The sequence below is a fragment of the Cryptomeria japonica genome, chromosome 1 (assembly GCF_030272615.1).
Source record: "Cryptomeria japonica chromosome 1, Sugi_1.0, whole genome shotgun sequence".
NCBI lineage: Eukaryota > Viridiplantae > Streptophyta > Pinopsida > Cupressales > Cupressaceae > Cryptomeria > Cryptomeria japonica.
In genome coordinates, this window is record NC_081405.1 from 225,207,902 (window position 1) to 225,224,200 (window position 16,299).

Here is a 16,299-nt window from a genome sequence, read left to right on the forward strand (position 1 = left end):
CAAGGACAATAGTCATTGGATCCCAATCAGTTTCCTAGCTATGCTTACTCAGAGCGAACACTTAGATGCTTGACCGCACTAGCTCCCCTCCACGACACTCACTACTCGGGGCAGCCAAGCATCAATTCCCATGAAAACTCCTTGTGGAAAACTTTGTGTCTCTACTAAGGGTCATAAAAATATGGGCGGCTTTGGAGGTCGGACCTCCTACACCAATGACTAGAAGGTTTTTGGCCACTATGAACAAGGTGTTTAGTAAGTCTTTCTATTAGGAGCTACCCTTCAAAGTTGCACAAGCACAATTGAAGCCTATAGCCTAATGAAGCACCAAGAACTTAGTAGTCACACAAGCATGATTGAGATCTCTAGGATCCTACTAAGCACCCAATGTGAGAGTGAACTCTCATATAGCCCCAACCATTGACCCTTTCATAGTCAATGGCCTATTTATTATAGTAAGTAGGGAACCCCCGGTCCGGGTGTACTCACTTGGGTTGTTCCCCTCTTACCTTCTCAAAGAGTAAGTTGGGAGGGTAGGCCCGCTAGAGGTAAACATGCAATCAAACAAGAAAAGGTTGGAGGGTCTAGATTTTTGATTGTCTAGCTAGACGAGAGCATACTCTCCTACCTTTATGCTTTTCTTAAAGACACATAAGAAAATGGTTCATTCTATTTTAATTAATATATAGGTGCCTATTTTAAATAAATGCACAATGTTTGGTCGGATTTCTTAGGCAACCTACAAAAGAACTTGATTAGTAGTTTTAAAAATGGAGTCTTAAACAAGCGTCCTACAAAAGACAACAAAATGACAAAAATATTAATTTTTTTGAATCTTTGGGAATAAGTATAAAAACATGAATAAAAACATTTTTACTAATGACAAATGTGGATTTGGAGGAAAATTTGATGGGTAAATGGTGTTTCACTAGGTTTTTGCTACTTTCCAAGGGATAAGCAAGCAAAAAATGGGGATTTTGGACGAGAGATGAAGGAATGGAAAAAAATTTCCAAGAGGGACAAAGAAGAAAAAGTTGAAGAAGGACAATATGGAAAAATTTGGAGGTGATTGGATAAAGGGGGAAGGACTTATGGCAAACCCTAAAAATAGAGGAATGTGGGTTTTCGGGCTTCAAAAAGTGGATTTTGGGATAAGGCCCTCAAGGGAGGAAATTTGCAAAATGGCAATGTGGGGGATCTAGTGAAGTTTGAAGGAAATGGAGTGAAGATAAAGAAGATATGGTGAAAAAATAGAATAAATAAAGTTGATAATACAACAGACAGTCATGCTAAACAGATAGAAAAGTGCCAAAGGTCTGGATTTCTGATTGTCTAGATAGAAAAGAGCATACTCTCCTACTTTCACACTTTCCACAAACACAACAGACAGATTATTTAAAACTAAACAGGTGATTAAAACTAAATAGAGCTGCGGACAGACAAATTATTTAAAACTAAACAGAGCTGCAGATAGACAAATTATTAAGACTAAATAGATGATTAAAATAAAGAGAGCAACTAACAGATAGATTATTAAAAATAAACAGATTATTAGAACTAAATAGAGCAGCTTATAGACAGATTATTAAAACTAAACAGATTTAGATAACAAAAAAGGAAAAAATGCAGTCGCGCTGATATTCAATTTTTTTTACAAAGAAGCTCATGCTGAAGCAGAAACAGAAAATAAATAGAAGTGGGAAAATGCAGGAGAGGAAGAATGAGGAGATACAAGAATTTTATGGGCAGATGCCCAAAACTTTTTGAATTTCTCCTGCAGTCATGCTAAATTCCTGAAGCAGTTGTGAACCTGTGAAAAAAAAACTTCACAAAATAAACTCAAAAAAAATTGTTAATTTCGGGACGTGGGTCCCACCGGGCATGCCAAAATGAAGATGATAAAAGAAACGTGAGGTGGATTAGTTAATAAGCATGCAAATCAAACATGGAAGCATATGAAATCAAAGACATAATTTGAAATGCATGAAAACATGAATAACGAAAATGTATATACCTCACACAATCCTTTTACCTTCTCCTTCGAATGGAGCTTGATGAAGTGAAGGCACCCTTGGATGATGCTCCACTTGATGTGCTCCTCTTTCTTTCTTTATGTGGAGGGCTCTCCAATGTTGTGCACAAATGGAATGGATTTGGAAGATGACAAGGATGAGATGATCAAGTGTGGATGAGATATGATTTGAACATGATAAGGATGCTAAAATGATTTTCCTAGGCTCAAAAGGGCAGCATAAGATTACTGAACTTGGAGATGAAGAATGGAGGGATGGAGTCCTCAATTTATAGGAACAGGAGAGGAAGAATGGATGGCTAGGATGGATTCAAGATAAAGGGCTAGGATTTCTTGTGAGCTCACACAAGGCCCAAGAGAGGGTGTGGAGACCAAGAGATGTGCCTTAAAGGCATTTCTTGTCTCCACACTCCTCAAGGTACATTGGGAAGACTTCCCAAGGTACCTTGAGAAGAGAAAAGAGCATTAGGAAGACTTCCCAATGTGCCTTGAGAGGAGCAAGGGATGTGACTTTTCTTGAAGAATGGGGAGGAGGAATTAAAAATTCTCCAAAAAGGGATAATCATGGGGATTGGAGGAGTAAGAAGGAATTAAAAATTCCTTGGGAGAGGAGATGCCTAGAGGATTGTGATATTTTGAAAATCTCACATTCACCTAGGAAAAAGGCATTAAAAGCTAGTGGTTGGATGGAATGGACAAGGAATTGACTTCATGGCTAATCATGATGATTAGCCATTAGAAACTCATTAGGAGGGGGATTAGAGGAAATTTTAGGTGGGATTAGGATTTGTAGGAGGATTTGACTAGGAGAGAGAATGAGTGGAGGGAATTAAAAATTAGAAGAATAAGGTTAAGTGAGTTTAGGGAGTTTCTAGAAGAGTTTATTAGGTTGATGATGAATTAAGAAGATGGTTTGTAGGAAGCATGTGGGTTAAATAATTAATTGAAATTAATTATCTAAGAGTGAGATTTGTGCAAATTCATTTTTTAGAAGAATAAAGAAAGGGATTGATTTATTAAATAAATCAGTCACATACTATAGTGACAATATCAATTATATTTAATTAATATTGAGGAGAATTTGAATTGACATAATTAATTAATTAATTAATTATGTGAGGAATTAAAAATAATTATTTTTAAGTGTCTACACATAATCAATGTCTTTGTTAACATTTTGGGTGAATATCTCTACCATTTGTTTATGTGGAATTTCAGAAGAGCATCTGCTGGCTAGATTTCTCCATCTTTTTAAAAATGATGAAAAAGACTCTCCATCCTTTTGCTTGGTGTTGCACAAAGTGGTGACTGATATGTCTGTCTCTATGTTGTATGAGAAATGCTGGATAAATGCCTCTACTAAGTCACCCCAAGACTTAATTCCAAGTGGGAGTTGGGACAACCATTCCATAGCTTGATCACCTAAGCTCTATGGGAATAATCTCATCAGATATGTCTCTTCTATTGCCACTTCAATGCAAGATGTGAAAAATTGTCTTATATGTGCCTTAGGATCCTCTTTTCCTCTGTACTTATCAAACTTAGGTGTCACAAAGTGCGTAGGAAATGGAGGCATTGGAATGATTTTGTCAAATGGATAGGGACATATGTCTCTCATTGTGTAAGTTGGTTTCGCTGTATTTATGTCCTCCATTTTCTTTTGTAAGTCCTTAATTTGCTATTCTAAATTGTTCTTAGGTGGAGATCAACTTCTTGGACCATACCCCATGTCTGAACCACTAGGTGGAGGAGCATGTTGCGTATATAGATGGTATTGATCATACACATGTCCATATGGAGGAGGTCTATAGTGATGTTACATATAAGGACCACTTGGTATAGAGTCATGATGAGGAATGGAATATCTATTTTGTCCATGTATACCCTACTCTACAAGAATGTCATGAGTTTGTTCTAGTGTGTTGCCCCCAAATTTGATGCGGGGTTTCCTTGTGTCCAAATTTTGGACATGCCTTTGGATATCCAATTGCTTTGGTGGTTGGTCCTTAGCATTGACATGTGATTGAGTATATTTTACTACATAAGACTTCCATAATGGTCTGTGAAGATGAGTATCATATGCTTGACCATGTGTATGTAGGACCTCAGGTTTTTGAAACAAAGATGATGGTGATTCAAGAAAAATATGTGGTCCTCTATTGCCTCCACTATTAGGCATCCTTTGATCCATGTTGAGGTGAGGTTGTTGCAAAGGTCGATTTTCCATTATTTGAGACATGTCAAAATCATGCGGGATCTTAGCTCTACTTTGTGCCATCACTTGTAATAAATATTGTCTATCCCTCCTCATTGCTTCCTCAACCAATCAATTGAAATGGGGATCCATAATGGATTCTTCCACTTCTACTGAATGTACGGAAAAGTTGTCCATATTGTCATTGTGTGTGTCATTGTTGTTTCTAGTGTCCATGTTCTCAACATTTGGAATGTTTCTATAGGTATCCATGTCAGGGAATGTAGTATGATCAAAATTGAAAAAGACGTCATTGTCATACTCATAGGCACTCATGTTTGCGGACTCTTGAGCCTCTTTAGCTTCTCTCCTAGATTTTTGGGAATGGATTTCAACCATGAACTAGGTATTGACTAAGATGTTTCAGACTAGATAAAAATGGAAAGAGTATGGAGGACCAAGAGTTGGATGGAATGTAAATGAATCTGAAGTGTACTTGCAATGTCCAAAGTGTAAGACCAAGTATGTATGTAGTAGAGTAGGTGTGGCTTCCGAAAAGATGATAGTTTCTCTTGATGAGGTAAGTTGACCTTGACTCTAAGTATGACCAAATGAGACCCAAAGGTGATATACCTTGATGAGGGACCACTTAGAAAAATATTGTTATATGTAGTGTGTTGATAGAGAAGATGAGGACAAGCAAGTGACCTTTTGACTCAAGTTTAGACAAATGTGAATGCAATGCAAGCTGTAAAGAAATGATGAACTTTGTGAGACCCAAAGGTAGGTTGAATGCTAGATGAAAATCTAGAGAAATAACTTAGGAAGCTCAAGAATTTTGAAACTGATTGCTCTTGTTTGTTGGACTGTAAATTTTTCCAATTTGTGAAGTTGTTTGTTGTGACACAATCAAAAAAATTTTGACTATTTTTGTGACAAGATGCATAATGTTGATGATGACTCAATGTTTGCAAGTGTTTAGACTCAAAATAAATCAAAGAAAAGTGTGTTGTTTGATGTAAAAATGTTTTGCATACACTTGAAGACACAAAAGACACAATATTTTGATGTTTGGTCTTGAATGTTTGAATGTTCAAAAGAAGACAAACACAATTCTTATGGCTGGTCAGGACAATAGTTGTTGATCCCACATGGGTTTTCCCCTGAGGCTATGATATTCAAAGTGTATACTTAGATGTTTGACCCCACTGGCTCCACCCTTGGCACTCACTTCGCTGGGGCAGCCAAGCATTAGTCCCCAAAAAAACTCCCTGTGGTGAACTTTGTATCTCTACTAAGAACTGTATGTGTGTGGGTCGCTCCAGAGGTCTGACCTCCTGACCCAACAACTAGAAGGATTTTGACTTTCTAAAACAAAAAGGTGCTAGTAAGGGAATCCGCTCATGTGGCCATACATGTGGCACTTTCAGCTCTATAAATATAAAAGGCTCCTAGCGAGTTGGGGTTATGCCCTACAACTAATCAAATAAATTTGATCAAACCGGTTTATGGGGAGACATAGTTTCAGTATGAACTAATCAGCACATGTTACCCATGGTTTTCACCATGGATACAGTTGTTTATAGTGGTTCAGAAGAGGATGGATTTTCCTCACTACCACTTGGGTCTTTCTCTCCTCACTAGTAGTCCTAATGACCACACGAGGGGATAAGTCATCTAGAGATGAAATAAAAAGAGCCTATTGCCCAAGACACAAAAGACACTAGTTCAATTTTAGTGCACCAATTGAAGTGTTTGCTTGTCTATGAAAACAAAGCACACAAATGAAGATCAAAAAACCCTTGCCAAGGTCCTACAACAAAGTTTTGTTAGTAGTTTGGGTCGTTTCAAATTATTACCCCTTCCTACAAGCACACAAGTTAGGTAAATTTTAGATCCAAAAGACTTTGTGAAATAGGGGCCTTCAACGATGCATTTTTTTGACCAATTCAAAGATCTGATTCATCATAAAAAAAGACCTCTTGTAAAATTTCAAGAAATTTCTAGAAATGTAAGAAAATCCAAAAAATTTGCTAATTTGCTCCAAAAATTAATTTTTTTATGAAAAATCATAAAAAGTTCATCTAAAATGCAAAATTGATCCAAAAAATTTGAAATTTTACTAGAAACTCTTGATGGTCTTCAAAACCTGTATAAAAACCATTTCGGCAAAAAATCCAAGCAGTTTGTGAGATATGAGCAAAATAATGCAAAACCCTAATTTTCAAAGATCCGATTTTTTAGGAATGATTTTGCATCAAATTTAAAATCACAAAGAACATATCCTGTGTATAATTTTAAGATATTTCCAAAAATATAAGAAAATCAAAAAAATTCACTAATTTTCTCTCAAAATTATTTTTTAATGAAAATGCATAAACAATTCATAAAAAATTCAAATATGCTTCCAAAAATCTTAATTTTTTACTGAGAACCTCTGATAATTTTTTGGACCTGGAAAACAAATTTGATGCCACAATTCATAGCAGTTTATGAGATCCAATCAAAATAATGAGAAACCCAAATTTTTAAAGATCCGACTTTTAAGGAAATATTTTGCATCAAAATTAAAATCACAAAGAACTGATCATGTGTATAAATTAGAAAAGTTTCCAAAAATATAAGAAAATATGAAAAATTTGCTCATTTACTCTCAAATTTTTTTTTTATGAAAATTCATAAAAATTCATAGAAAATTAAAATATGATAGAAGAATTAGGCTTGAAATAATTAAATAAATAGAAGAATTACGCTTGAAAATTAATAGAAGAATTAGGCTTGAAATAATTAAATAAATAAAAATATTTATTTAATTAGACTGGACAATTTTAGGTGTCTACAGAACCTGCTTCCGCTCTAGCTCCTACTCCTACTCCGCTCATTATATATAAATATTAAAGTTATTATTATCCATTATGTACTAGTAAATAATGATTAAAGTGGATGATTGATGATATCTTTAAGTAACAATAATTTCTGATTAGATGTTGCAACTCTCAAGCAAGGGCCTATTGAGGTACTCTTATCCTCTTTATACTTAGATTGTTAATTTTAGCATTAGTTGAGATGTGCATTACTTTGGTAAATTAGTTGTTATGTTGATTTTCTTTAGTTAAATAGGAATAATTTGTTAATGGTACTAGTAATATGAGATTGTGAATTAAATTTGAAGAACACTTATAATACTACACCACTCATAGCCACTATTGTGTCACTATCCAATTACCCACAACCACTACTATGTAGATAGATTTATTTTCGAAATTATCCATGTTTAGCTTAACTACTTATGTAGACACTAAATATCATATGATCATGTTACTAGTACCTTAGGTTTTTGAAACAAAGATGATGGTGATTTAGGAAAAATATGTGGTCCTCTACTGCCTCCACTATTAGGCATCCTTTGATCCATGTTGAGGTGAGGTTGTTGTAAAGGTCAATTTTCCATTATTTGAGACATGTCAAAATCATGAGGGATCTAGGTTGTACTTTGTGCCATCACTTGTAATAAATATTGTCTATCCCTCCTCATTGTTTCCTCAACCAATCAATTGAAACAAGGATCCATAATGGATTCTTCCACTTCTGCTGAATGTACGGAAAAGTTGTCCATATTGTCATTGTGTGTGTCATTGTTGTTTCTAGTGTCCATGTTCTCAACATTTGGAATGTTTCTATACATATCCATGTCAGGTAATGTAGTATGATCAAAATTGAAAAAGACGTCATTGTCATACTCATAGGCACTCATGTTTGTAGACTCTTGAGCCTCTTTAGCTTCTCTCCTAGATTTTTGGGAATGAATTTCAACCATGAACTAGGTATTGACCAAGATGTTTGAGACTAGATAAAAATGGAAAGAGTATGGAGGACCAAGAGTTGGATGGAATGTAAATGAATTTGAAGTGTACTTGTAATGTCCAAAGTGTAAGACCAACTATGTATGTAGTAGAGTAGGTGTGGCTTCCAAAGAGATGATAGTTTCTCTTGATGAGGTAAGATGACCTTGACTCTAAGTATGACCAAATGAGACCCAAAGGTGATATACCTTGATGAGGGACCACTTAGAAAAATATTGTTGTATGTAGTGTGTTGATAGAGAAGATGAGGACAAGCAAGTGACCTTTTGACTCAAGTTTAGACAAATGTGAATGCAATGCAAGGTGTAAAGAAATGATGAACTTTGTGAGACCCAAAGGTAGGTTGAATGCTAGATGAAAATCTAGAGAAATAACTTAGGAAGCTCAAGAATTTTGAAACTTATTACTCTTGTTTGTTGGACTATAAATTTTTCCAATTTGTGAAGTTGTTTGTTGTGACACAATCGTAATTTTTTTGATTGTTTTTGTGACAAGATGACATAATGTTGATGATGACTCAATGGTTGCAAGTGTTTAGACTCAAAATAACTCAAAGAAAAGTGTGTTGTTTGATGTAAAAATGTTTTGCATACACTTGAAGACACAAAAGAAACAATATTTTGATGTTTGGTCTTGAATGTTTGAACGTTCAAAAGAAGACAAACACAATTCTTATGGCTGGTCAGGACAATAGTTGTTGATCCCATATGGGTTTTCCCGTGAGGCTACGATATTCAGAGCGTATACTTAGATGTTTGACCCCACTGGCTCCACCCTTGGCACTCACTTCTTTGGGGCAACCAAGCATCAGTCCCCACAAAAACTCCCCATGGTGAACTTTGTATCTCTACTAAGAACTGTATGTGTGTGGGTCGCTCTAGAGGTCCAACCTCCTGACCCAACAACTAGAAGGATTTTGACTTTCTAAAACAAAAAGGTGCTAGTAAGGGAATCCGCTCATGTGGCCATACATGTGGCACTTTCAGCTCTGTAAATATAGAAGACTCCCAGCTAGTAGGGGTTATGCCCTACAACTGATCAAATAAATTTGGTCAAACGGGTTTATGGGGAGACATAGTGTTGGTATGAACTAATCAGAACACGTTACCCATGGTTTTCACCATGGATAGAGTTGTTTATAGTGGTTTAGAAGAGGATGGATTTTCCTCACTACCACTTGGGTCTTTCTCTCCTCACTAGTAGTCCTAATGACCACACGGGGAGACAGGTCGTCTAGAGATGAAGTAAAAAGAGCCTATTGCCCAAGACACAAAAGACATTGGTTCAATTTTAGTACACCAATTGAAGTGTTTGCTTGTCTATGAAAACAAAGCACACAAATGAAGATCAAAAAACCCTTGCCAAGGTCCTACAACAAAGTTTTGTTAGTAGTTTGGGTCGTTTCAAATTATTACCCCTTCTTGCAAGCACACAAGTTAGGTAAATTTTAGATCCAAAAGACTTTGTGAAATATGGGTCTTCAACAATGCATTTTTTTGACCAATTCAGAGATCTGATTCATCATAAAAAAAGACCACCTATAAAATTTCAAGAAATTTCCAAAAATGTAAGAAAATCCAAAAAATTTGCTAATTTGCTCCAAAAATTAATTTTTTTATGAAAAATCATAAAAAGATCATCTAAAATGCAAAATTGATCCAAAAAATTTGAAAATTTTACTAGAAACTCTTGATGGTCTTCAAAACCTATATAAAAACCATTTTGGCAAAAAATCCAAGTAGTTTGTGAGATATGAGCAAAATAATGCAAAACCCTAATTTTCAAAGATCCGATTTTTTAGGAATGATTTTTCATCAAATTTAAAATCAAAAAGAACATATCCTATGTATAATTTTGAGATATTTCCAAAAATATAATAAAATCATAAAAATTCACTAATTTTCTCTCAAAATTATTTTTTTATGAAAATGCATAAATAATTCATAAAAAAATCAAATATGCTCCAAAAAATATTAATTTTTTACTGAGAACCTCTGGTAATTTTTTGGACCTACAAAACAAATTTGATGCCACAATTCATAGTAGTTTGTGAGATCCAATCAAAATAATGAAAAACCCAAATTTTTAAAGATCCAATTTTTAAGGAAATATTTTGCATCAAAATTAAAATCACAAAGAACTAATCATGTGTATAAATCAGAAAAGTTTCCAAAAATATAAGAAAATATGAAAAATTTGCTCATTTGCTCTCAAATTTTTTTTTCTTCTGAAAATTCATAAAAATTCATAGAAAATTAAATATGATCCAAAAAATCTGAATTTTGGATTGTGAGCTCGGGATACTGTCCCAAACTTGCAAAAAAAAAATTATGCAAAAATTACAAGTTACTTGTGAGATCAGATCAAATCTCTCCAAGATCTTGATCTTGTGTCCAAAACCCTAGTTGCACAAGGTTATTCTCCAAATTGTTTTACAAAATAGCAATATAGGGTTAGAAAAGCCTGCAAAAAACATAGATCTAACAAAAATCCATGTCCCACAAGGCATGCCAAAATATTTATGGTGAAAAGTGGAATAACAATATTGAAAGACTAAATGAATTCAACCACAAAACCCTAGCCTAACAACAACAAAGATCCACCATAACATATGAAGATTACCTAAGATAATGCAAATCAAATGAAATCACAAAGATTATACCATGACATGTCCAATAGGATTTGGATCTCCATTCTTCCTATCTCCATTGATCTTGCTTGATATATTTGCTCTCAGATTTTATGTGTGCACAAGAGCTCAACAAAGAATGAAAATGTGGTTGCAAGTAGGCTTGATCACATATGAAAATTCGAATGCTAGAGTAGTCAGGTTGATTAGAATGATTAGGGTTGATAATGAAGGAAGTATCTCCTTATATAGAAGACACCAGAAGAAATGGAGGGATAAGATTGAGAGGTGTAAAAGATAAATGGTCGGCTATGATTAGAGGGTAGGTAAAAGAAATAAGAAAATAATGAAAGGGTAGGTAGTGTAGGAATTAAGAGATGAATGACATGTGTCATGGGTAGTAAAGGTTAATGAATTAATTAAATAAATAAAGATTTATTTAATTAATAAAAGAAGTGGGATTAATTAAATAAATAAAAATATTTATTTAATTAGACTAGACAATTTTAGGTGTCTACAGAATCTGCTTCCACTCTAGCTCCTACTCCTACTCTGCTCATTATATATAAATATTAAAGTTATTATTATCCCTTATGTACTAGTAAATAATGATTAAAGTGGATGATTGATGATATCTTTAAGTAACAATAATTTCTGATTAGATTTTGCAACTATCAAGCAAGGGCCTATTGAGGTACTCTAATCCTCTTTATACTTAGATTGTTAATTTTAGCATTAGTTTAGATGTGCATTACTTTGGTAAATTAGTTGTTATGTTGATTTTCTTTAGTTAAATAGGAATAATTTGTTAATGGTACTAGTAATATGAGATTGTGAATTAAATTTGAAGAACACTTATAATACTACACCACTCATAGCCACTAATGTGTCACTATCCAATTACCCACAACCACTACTATGTTGATAGATTTATTTTCAAAATTATCCATGTTTGGCTTAACTACTTGTGTAGACACTAAATATCAACATCACCCATGTTCTTCATTTTTAATGTAGTCACACGTATAATCTTCATTATTTACGTGATCCTATCCCATTTCATCATTTCCATTTTTTGTCTGCATTGTTTCATTTTCTACCCATTTCAAGCCTAGGATTTCATTTTATCCTCAACTACATTCCCTTGATGTTGGTTTGTTCCCCTCTTGATCCAATGATGTTAATTTTTAATCTAAATCGATATCACAATTTAGGGTGTTTTCCTTTATTTCATTGTTTCTACCACTCCCTACTTTCTAGTTTTGGTGTTGTTGCCTTCATTTTCTCCCTTTTCCCATTTTATGGTTTCATTTTGGCTTCTTTTATAGCCCCATTATGTGGAATTTGTCCCTTTTTTATTTATTGATCAGATTTATTCGTTGTTGCTTGATTTTACCTAGTTTGACCTAATTTTCCCCTTTTTGTCAATTTTTTCCATTTTTCTATCAAAAACTTCTCAATTCTTTTTCATTTTGTCATAATTTGACTTTTTTGACCCATATGAGGTCTCTTGATATCTGTTGGGAAAAGGGTGTTGTACACCTTGCATGCTAATGTTTCATTGTTGTATTAATTTATTATTGTGTGAGGTGGACATGGAATTATACTATAATATCATATTGTATTGTTGCACCTAGGAGCATCTAGATGGATGTGCAACATGTAGAGATTCCTTTGGAATATTCTTGTAACCACTTGATGAGTTGTATTGACACATTGGTACTATTATATTGTATTTATTTAATATTGGGTAATGTAATTGTGATAAAGTGCTCAATATTAAATGTGGGTCAAAGGTAGGTAGGAAAAATATTATATTTATTCACACATGGTTTTGGGCACATGGTTTTAATGTAATACCACTTGGTGGTATTATGGGAGCTTGTGTTTAGAAAAGCAACCACAAGGGTAGTTGTTTGGGTTGGTCAGTTAGCCAGGTTAGCATTTGTGTTGGAAGCATGGTATGGGATGTGTGGATTCCTGCTTCTTCACATGGAGTGCTTGTTGATGGCTTGTTATGGCTGGGTTTCAGAAGCTTTCCATAGTTGTATTGTAATAGATGTATTGCTGATAATATGTTGTGGATTATGCTTTTGGAGGCTAAGTTTTTCCCTCATGAGGGTTTTCTCAGGGTATATCTTGTGTCACATTTTCATGGGTATGTTTTCTATTCTTTGCATATGGTTTCTATGTGTTGATTTGATTAAAATATAAATTGGGCTATGTGGAAATTATCATAAAGTTGGTTGAAAGATTCCTTTCAAGTAGAATAAGAGCTATTGGTTAAATGGTTGTTATATTCCTACTTGGAATCCATGAATGTATATATGAATGAAAGACAAAGCAAGATATGAGGGTTTGTTGCAAGTTGTCAGTTATAGATTTGTGGGCATTTGTTGTAGATCTAGTGTTATAAAAATTTATTTCAAAATGAATTTCTATTGATTTGCATTTTATCCATTTTGGGGATGGTGTTTTAGATTTGGTCCCATGGGACAAAATGGACCCCATGGTTGTGATTAGGGAGTATGGGAGACAATTTTTTATATATAACTCGACCTATTTTGATGAAAATGATATGAGTTTGAAAATGTTTTTATCTCGATGGTCGTGCGACCTGATTCATCATCAAAAAAATAAATATTAAATATTTCCTATAGTCACATAAAATCCGTTGGTGCCTTTTTCAAAAAAAAATTTGATATAAATTTTTTTTTTTTTAAAACACATTTGTGACCCCTTAGGATCACATATAACCCCTTACGACACTATGTGATCCTAAGGGGTGTGTTGTTTACACTAGGATGTTATAAGGGGTCATATGTGGTCCTAAAGGGTGGCGTATGTGTTATCACATGTGTGACGGGCCTTATAACCACATATGACCCCTTAGGACACTATGTGATGGACTAAGGCATATGTCATACACACTAAGATTTTATAAGGGGCTATATGTAGTCGTAAGGGGTCACACATGTGTTAGAACACATACATGACCCCTTAGGTCCACATATGACCCATTAGGACACTATGTGATCTTAAGGGGTATGTCATAGACACTGGGTTGCTATAAGGGGTCATACATGATCCTAAGGGGTCACACATGTGTTAGAACACATGTGTGACTCTTTATGACCACATATGACCCCTTAGGAAACTATGCGATGGACTAAGGGGTATGGCATACACACTATGATTTTATAAGGGGTCATATATGGTTGTAAGGGGTGACACATGTGTTAGAACACATGCGTGACCCCTTAGGACCAAATATTACCACTTAGGACACTATGTGATCTTAAGGGGTATGTTGTGCACACTAGGATGTTATAAGAGGTCATATGTGGTCCTAAATGGTCACACATGTGTTAGAACACATGCATGACCCCTTATGACCACATATGATCCCTTAGGACACTATGTTATCCTAAGCCCCATATGTTTTACAGACTAGGATTTTATAAGGGTTCATATGTGGTCGTAAGGGGTCACATGTGTTAGAACACATGCTTGACCTCTTATGACCACATATGACCCCTTGGGCCACTATGTGATCTTAAGGGGTATGTTGTATACACGAGGATTTAATAAGGGGTCATATGTGGTCCTAAGAAGTCACACATGTGTAACTGGGTCTAACAACCACATATGATCTCTTAGGACCACATATGACCCCTTAGGACACTATGTGATTTTAAGCAGTACATATCATCCACACTAGGATGTTATAAGGGGTCATATGTGGTCCTAAGAGGTCACACATGTGTTCTAACACATGTGACCCCTTAAGACCACATATAACACATGCATGACACCTTAGGACCACATAGAGCACATGTGTGACCCCTTAGGACCATATATAACACATGCATGACACCTTAGGACCACATATGACCCCATAAGACACTATGTGATGGACTAAGGGTTATGTTGTACACACTAGCATTTTATAATGGGGTCATGTGTGGTTCTAAGAGGTCACACATGTGTTAGAACACACACATGCATGACCCCTGAGGACCACATATGACCCCTTAGGACACTATGTGATCTTAAGGGGTGTGTCGTACACACTAGGATGTTATAAGAGGTCATATGTGGTCCTAAGGGGTCACACATGTGTTAGAACACATGCCTAACCCCTTATGACCACATATGACCTCTTAGGACACTAGGATGTTATAAGGGGTCATATGTGGTCGTAAGGTGTCACACATATGTTAGAACAAATGTGTGACCCATTAGGACCACATATGACCCCTTATGACACTATGTGATCCTAAGGGGTATGTTGTATACACTAGTATGTTATAAGGGGTCATATGTGGTCTTAAGGGGTCATGCATGTGTTAACATGTATGCGTGACCCCTTAGGACACTATGTGATCCTCTATGGTCCTAAGCGGTCATATAGTGTCATCAAGGGCATATGTGGTCTTAAGGGGTCCTAATGGGTCATGTTGCGTGTGTAATAGGATGTGGAAAAGGGTCATAGAGGCTTTATTTTGTCTAATTTGTTTAAATTTATTATCTAAGTTTTATAATATTTTTTTTCAAATTAAATTTATTATTTAATTTTTCTAATGTTTTAATTTATTATATTTAGTTTTCTAACATTTTTCTAATTTTTTATTTTGCTAATTTTTTTCTTAACATTTTTCTAAGTTTTAATTTACTACCTTAGTTTTTTATGTTTTTCATAACTATTTTTTAAAAGTGGAACAAAGCAATACATATAATTAATTAAAAACAATAAATTGACATTAAATTAAAACATTAAATTAAGTTTTCTAAAAAAATTCTAACTTTTAATTTTACTAATTTTAAAAAAAAAAATTCAAATGTTTTTCTAAGTTTAAAATTTTAGTATAGATATGTTTTCTAAGTTTTTATTAACGTTTTTCTAAAATAATGCAAAAAATAATAAATATACAATTATTTAATTAAAAAACTAATAAACAAACAAATTATTCACTAATTTTTAAATTAATTTAATAAAAAATTAATTTAAAAAAAAACATGATTGAACAAAAAAAGCCTTATTTTGTGCACCTGAAATAAGGTAGGTCGAAAGTTGAAAGATGAGAAGCGTTGGTTGTTGCTGACAGGGCACGGTGATGTAATGCTGATGTAGGGTACACTCTAACCTTCTCTCAACAGTAAACTCAAAGCTTGAAAATGACAGTTTAATTGTCATTTTCAGCTTTTACAAAGATTTTTAAAAATATTTTTTTAATTTATTTGATTGAACCCGAATCCAATGGTGGGTTTGATTGAACCCTTAGGGGTGGTTTCCTTGAACACCCCTAGTTCGTTTGAACCCCCGCAAAATTATTTTCCCCACCTCCACCAATTTTGTTTGTTGGCAAAAGTGGGAACCATTATTGTGAGTTCACCCTAATATGTTTAACCACCCAACCCCTAATACATTAATTATGTTATCAGTTATTAAGAAACTCTCCAAAAGGATTATCCTGGCGATCACTTTAGGACTGCATCCTCGATTGAGAGCCACTCCCCCTTATGACACCAATCTTGCTTGACTAGAATCCAGTATAAGATATTAAGTAAACATTGGCCA